Source organism: Triticum aestivum, chromosome 2D, assembly GCF_018294505.1.
Source record: "Triticum aestivum cultivar Chinese Spring chromosome 2D, IWGSC CS RefSeq v2.1, whole genome shotgun sequence".
NCBI classification, from domain to species: Eukaryota; Viridiplantae; Streptophyta; class Magnoliopsida; order Poales; family Poaceae; genus Triticum; species Triticum aestivum.
In genome coordinates, this window is record NC_057799.1 from 26,238,296 (window position 1) to 26,244,804 (window position 6,509).

Sequence of the window (6,509 nt, forward strand, 5' to 3'; positions counted from 1 at the left end):
CAACTCAATGTTGCAGTTCTCATAGGTAGAGGTTTTGCCTTTGGTGTAACACATAATTTGTTTCTAATTCTTGCGACAGGTAGTCCCACAATGGTCACCAGATGGAAGTAGAAGTTCGTCCTCACGAAGATGAAACACTATCAGGTGAGCTCTAATTTACCGCCATCATGGTTGCTCTTTGTGAACCTTAATTAGCTTTAACAAAAAGTATGTTTTTGCCACAACAGTGGTTTCTTGTTTCATTGCATCTTGTCTTTCCAGGCCGCTCTCAATGATAGGTGCTCTTCTTTGATTTGTAGAAGAGTTTTAGATGTTGGCTTTTGAATTCAATTATGATCATTCATGTAAGTATATATTAATGGTCTCTGCCCATAACTTATATGGCATCTAATTCTATTATCCTCGGGTATATATGCAAGTACGTCCTATTACTAACTTACTTACAACAATTCTTGATTTGTTTAAACTGATCATGTATGACTTCTTTGTCCTTACTCACTTTTTCACTACATGAGGTAAACATGTATTTGATATATACTTGTTGGGGGTAGGAAATGATATTGGCTTCACCTTCATATGTTGAAGTGCCAAAATTAGGGTGCTTACCAATCGTGATTTTCTCCCTAGGTGCATTTTCAAACTACTAGATCATGGATTTTACAAAAACTGAAGATATAAAAAAATTAGCATTTAATTTGTGTTATGTCATGAAGAGTACACTTCCTTTGTATGTGCACACCAACAACACTTGCATAGGCAACATATATGATCAAACTGAAAAGCTTGCTTTCCTTAGTTGCAGTGGCAAATAAGCTTCTCTTTATCTTCCTGTTAGCCCAATTGTAGTTGACTAAAATGCATGGTATACTTTATAGTTACACTATAGCTCATGTTGTTTGTCTATTCAATTTTTCTTCTATTGCTTAAACCATCGAAGGCTTGGCCTCACATTAGGCCCAAATGGGGAGGATCAAGGAGTCTAAGATCAATGAGCCTTTTGCATCAATTCATAACTACAGTATGATCTAGGGGTGGATGTTCTACACACAGTCAAGGGTATCTTATTGTCTTGTTTTCCTCCATATTATTATAATAAAATTAGGAAAATATTAGGACGTAACATGTGGTATAATCACCATATGGGATAGTTCCATGTCTCCTTTTTTTTGACAAAAGGTGGATTTTATTGACTCAAACCGAAGCATCAAAGGGATACAAAACACAATGACCATGCACCTGGCCTACATGACTAGGTTGCACACAACCAAACATCATGCACACACACAATGAATCATGGCGACAAAGAGGAGACTCATACATGACCGAAGTTATGGCTAGGCGGAGGGGGGGAAAAAATCTGAAACAAGCAAAACAACGATCATGTGCACCAACCATCTCTTGACATCACAAGGATAACGGTAAAGATTCTTCAACAACACCGCCTGGAAAGAAACGATGCTTAAGCGCCGTCGTGGCCGGATCCAAGTACCGAAGTCCAGATATTGGGTTTTCACCCCAAAGTCCGAGAAATCCAAGCCGTCCCCTTCTCTTGGTCAGAAGTTGCAATGTTCAGAAGGACGGTGGACTGCCGACTCTAATTCGGGTAAGTGCCAACAATAGTGTTCAGAAGGAAGCAGTGGCAACTGTCGGTTCTGAGCAGGAGTTGAACAGATGGGTAGAGCCATCTGCTACTCACAACATATCTATATTTCGATTTGTGCCAAATTCGTGTAAAGGAGTTTTAGGACAGAAGAAATGCATTGCAGCTTTATGTAATTCATGGATATCTTTTTTTTCTTGCGGGGGAATTCATGGATATCTTCATGTGTAAGCATGTACTGATTCAGGTCCTCGTACATGTTTATGTTTCCTAGATTCATATCAATACCATTATCTTTCATGTTTGAGAAAAGATGAACTCTGAAATGAACAAAGATGAACAACTATAATACGCGTGTTCATCCGAGATAACTTGCCTCAATCACAACAAGCCGTAGCAAAGTTCTCGCAACTATGTAAAGGAAAGCAGAACCATGCTAGTATTTAAATCTGCAAATTACAAATCCTAGATTTTGTTGGCTCAGTACAGCGAATCCTCGTCCATGGAAGCCTCGACGTCCTCCGCGGCCTTGAGCTCCAAATGCCCCTGCGGCGGGCCTACCACCTGCGGCGGCGGCGGCGCCTCCTCCTCGAAGCTCCCGCCCTGCTTGAACTTGCGAGCAAAGTACTCGTACTTGAGCACGTCCAGGTCGCTGACGCTCCGCCTCGCGTGCTCCATGGCCCCCAGGAAGTGCTTCCGGGTGATCTCGGCGCCGGCCATGGCCGCGGCCTTGCCGACGAGCGAGCTCCTCTGGATGACGTCGCGCACCGCCAGCTTGCACGCGCGCTGGCAGATCTCCGTGATGTCGGCGCCGCTGAACCCGGCCGTGGAGCGGGCCAGGTCCGGGAGGCTGACGCGGCGCGACAGCGGGGACCGGCGCAGGCACGACTTGAAGATCTGCAGCCGCGACGCCTCGTCGGGGAGCGGGATGTAGATGAGCTGGTCGAGCCGCCCCGGCCGGAGCAGCGCCGGGTCGATGATGTCCGGCCGGTTGGTGGCCCCGATCACGAACACCGTCTTCTTGGCGTTGATCCCGTCCATCTCCGTGAGCAGCTGGTTCAGCACCCGGTCCGACGTGCCGCCGGCGTCGCCCACGCTGTTGCCGCGCTTGACAGCGATCGAGTCGAGCTCGTCGAAGAAGAGCACGCACGGCGCCGACTGGCGCGCCTTGTCGAACAGGTCGCGGACGTTCGACTCGCTCTCGCCGAACCACATGGTGAGCAGCTCCGGGCCCTTGACGCTGATGAAGTTGGCCTTGCACTCCCTGGCGATGGCCTTGGCCAGCAGCGTCTTGCCGCAGCCCGGCGGGCCGTAGAAGAGCACGCCCCGCGACGGCTCCATGCCGAAGAGCTCGAACATCTCCGGGTGCTCCACCGGGTACTGCACCATCTCCTGGAGCTCCCGCTTGACGTCCTCCAGGCCGCCCACGTCCTCCCACGACACCTTGGGGACCTCCACCAGCCCCGTCTCCCGCAGCGCCGACGGCTTGGTCACCTCCTTGGCGTGCACCAGGTCGTCCATGATCACCGACATGGAGTTGAGCACCTCCACGTCGATGGTGTCCGCCTCGAGGTCGATGACGTCCATCTTCTGGCGGATGCACTGGAAGGCCGCCTCGGAGCAGAGCGCGGCGAGGTCGGCGCCGACGAAGCCGTGCGTGTCCTTGCCGATGCGCTCCAGGTCGACGTCGTCCGAGAGGGGCATGTCCTTGGAGTGGATGCGGAGGATCTCGAGGCGGCCGACCTCGTCGGGCACGCCGATGTCGATCTCCTTGTCGAAGCGGCCGAAGCGCCGGAGCGCGGGGTCGAGGCTGTTGGGGCGGTTGGTGGCGCCGATGACCATGACCTGCGCGCGCGGGCGGAGGCCGTCCATGAGCGTGAGCAGCTGGGACACGACGCGGCGCTCCACCTCGCCGTGCGTCTTCTCGCGGTTGGGCGCGATGGCGTCGATCTCGTCCATGAAGATGATGGACGGCGCCCGGGCCTCGGCCTGGGCGAACACCTCGCGCAGGTTGTCCTCGCTCTGGCCGGCCATCATGGACATGATCTCCGGCCCGTTGACGACCACGAAGTTGGCGCCCGACTCGGCCGCGATGGCGCGCGCCAGCAGCGTCTTGCCGGTGCCGGGCGGGCCGTAGAGCAGGATCCCCTTGGGCGGCTTCACGCCCAGCGTCTTGAAGAGCTTGGGGTGGCGCAGCGGCAGCTCGACCAGCTCCCGGATCTGCGCGAGCTGCTTGCGGACGCCGCCGACGTCGTCGTAGCCCGGGCCGTCGAGCCTCTCCTCGTCCTCCCGCTTGATCGGGTTGGCGTCGTCGCAGAAGACCTGCGTGCCGGCCGCCACGATGACGCACTCGTCGGGTCCGTGTCGACGACCTTGAACTCCACGGCGTGCATGTGGCCGTGCACCACGAAGCGGTCGCCCTTGCGCACCGGCCGCCGCGCGCCAATGAAGTAGGCTGCAAATCCATCCATCCACGCGCAGAAAGAATCAATCAACAGCTCAAGAAGACGCAAGAACAGATCAAGAAGACGCATGAATCAATCAACAACTCAAGAATGGACTGACGACGGTTACTTACGCTTGACGTAGGCGTCGAAGAGGTTGCCGCTGATGCCGTCGACGGAGTCCTCGAAGGGGGAGATGGCGACGCGGGCGGCGTCCTTGACGGCGCCGCAGGGGGCGACGGTGACGAGGTCGCCGAGGCGGAGGCGCAGGTTGCCGCGGACGACGCGGTTGACGCGCGCCAGGCCGTCGGGGCACGACTCGTCCTTGGCGGCGTAGTAGACGGTCTCGCGGCGGCGCTTGCCGCGGAGCGCCACCACGTCGCCGTTGAAGAGGTCGAGCGCGTCCATGGTGCCGGGGCTCAGCGCCACCGTCGAGCTGTCGACGGCCACCCCGCCCTCTGCGTCGTCCACCACCAGCCGGTTCGGCGCCCTCTTGCGCTCCAGGATCGCCGTGCTGTAGTCCTTCTTGGGCTCCATTGGCGGCAGCGGCGATCGATCGATCAAGCTTCTTCGGCTGATCTGGTGGGAGATCGAGCGAGTCGGCTGGATCGAGTCGATGGCTTGCCGCCGGGGTTCTGGATGGAGGTTTCACGGCGTCGCGGTGGAGGTATATATAGCGAGCGTGAACCGACGTACGTGGCCCCTACGGAATCGACCGACGTGGATTCAGCTTGCATTGTCGGTTACTGTCACGTCCGGGGACTCATTTTTTCCTTTTTTGATTGAGGTCCCTTCGTCGGCTATAATTACCATAGCTTACTCTCTCTCTCTCTCTCTCTCTCTCTCTCTCTCTCTCTCTCTCTCTCATGGTACCATAGCTTACTTGTGTGCCACGTAAGCAAATTGCTGACGTGTACGCTCCGCTTAATTAAGGAACATACAGAGTGTGTGTGTGTGTGAGAGAGATGGTCTTTCTATCTTCCTTGTCCTGCAACTGATGCATATTTACAACTTCCCCCGATCGGGCGGTATGGTCCTTCCCCGAACAACTCATGAATTCCATCGTCCGGGCTCCTGCTCCGCCGTCACTTTCTCGCCCCACCGGTGTCATTGCATTCTCGCCTCCTTTCCAAGTTGACATGCCTTTGCCCGATTCTACGGCATATGTCGCCTCGCTAGGAGAAGCGCACAGAGAAGAGATGGGTCAAATTGACCATCGGTGACGTGACTCTAACTTGGGTGCATTGCGCACGAAGATTAGGCGGAAGCGCATTGCAACATCTGTAAGTTAGCATGTAAGTTCGCATCTATTTGAGCTTGTTTGCATTTATTAAGATGCTATTCAATACATACCGCATCCCTTGCACAAACTTATGTGTATTACATGTGCCATCGTGTCACCGCTTTTCGCCTCCCGAGAAGTTGAGGGTCTTTACTGAAATTTCCACCCCAAGCCATTCCCATTGAGTTGAAGTACTCACTAGAGTGTGAAATCCGCAACTTCTGATTTGCTCGCTGGAAAAAAATCGACATCAAAGACGGAATTAACTAACTCACCATTTTAGTTTTTAGCATATTGTTGCATATGTTGACCCTAGACATTTGGACATATATGAGTGTATGAAATGCAATGCAATTATGAGATGAATATGGATGTATTGTGCAAATTTGTGAGTGTATATGAGAGCAAGCCGCAAAAAAAAAAACTGGACTTCCACCTCCGAGATGGAAATAGTTGTTGTATTATGAGTGTTGGCCGAAAGAAAAACCAAAATTCCATCTCGTATATGGACATAAATAAAGTTCTGTTGTAGAAACCACCTGGAATGTTGGTGTATTGAGGCGGTTCCAAAAGAAAAGTTACACCTATGGTTCCAAGTATTGGAGGCCGTTTGCCTTTGGAAATTGTACTGTGAAATCATTACATGTGGTTATCCATCCGCATCTGAAAGCACAAGTGCTCCCTGGATGATTTTGGTAATTAATGTCAACATATTTCTTGTTGGACTAATACTTCTATGTAGTATGTTTCAGATAAGTTCAACAGTGGAGTGGCATGGACAAGAGGATGTGGAACCCCTTCTAGATGCTAAGGACAAAGGATTGGCTCAAGCTCAAAGCTCAGGACTCTGCATTTTCTATTTCAGTGATCCAAGATCACATTGAGTCCATAGGAAAGCCAATACCATTAAAAGGGGATGAGGTGTTGCTTAATGGCTTGCTTGCTCTAAGTGCTTAGTGATATGCTCCAAAGCCCTCAACCACTTTCTCACAACCACTTTTGTCCCAAACCAAAAGTCAAACTCGGCCCCACCGATTTGATCTATCCGGCGCCACCGAGTTCAGTTGACATAGCCACTGCCACAAACCCTAATCAATTCGGTCTCACCGATGGGATCTCGGTCTCACCGAGATGGGCTTGCAAACTCTCCGTTGCCTATTGCAATAATTTCGGTCTCACCTAG

The 6,509-nt window shown here is 52.1% G+C and overlaps 1 pseudogene; it reads right to left on the reverse strand.

The window, feature by feature from the left end:
- Positions 1-1,980: 1,980 nt before the first annotated feature.
- LOC123048438 (cell division cycle protein 48 homolog) lies at positions 1,981-4,669 on the reverse strand (annotated as a pseudogene).
- Positions 4,670-6,509: the final 1,840 nt, after the last annotated feature.